Here is a 414-nt window from a genome sequence, read left to right as displayed (position 1 = left end):
GCTGCGGAGGGCGGCCCGGCGGCAGCGGCGGGGCGAGGCGGGGCGCCCCTCCGGGGGCCTAGTGCCCCCGCGCCCCGGGCCGCCGGTCCATGCCGCCCCCTCCCTCGTCGGGCTCCCGGCCGGGGCGCCGCAGGGGGCGGGGGCGGGGGCGGGGGCGGCGGCGCTCGGGCCCCTGGGCTCCGGCCGCCCGCGCTGTGCCCGCCGCGCCGCGCCGCTCCCCGGTGCCCCGCGCGCCCCGCGCTGCTCGCCGCCCGCTGGTCCGCTCGCCGGCGCGGCCGCCCGGGCGCCGCTCAGGTCTCGCCGCCTCCCCTGCTCGCCCGCCCGCCCGCCCGCTCTGTGCCGCGCTGGCTGCGCTCCCCGCCTCCCCCGCCCGCCGCCCGCCGCCCGCCCCCTCCGCGCTCTCCACCCCCGCCC

The sequence above is a fragment of the Canis lupus genome, chromosome 27 (assembly GCF_048164855.1).
Source record: "Canis lupus baileyi chromosome 27, mCanLup2.hap1, whole genome shotgun sequence".
Classification (NCBI taxonomy): Eukaryota; Metazoa; Chordata; class Mammalia; order Carnivora; family Canidae; genus Canis; species Canis lupus.
The sequence above is the reverse complement of the archived record's forward strand: the minus strand, read 5'-3'. Positions refer to the sequence as shown.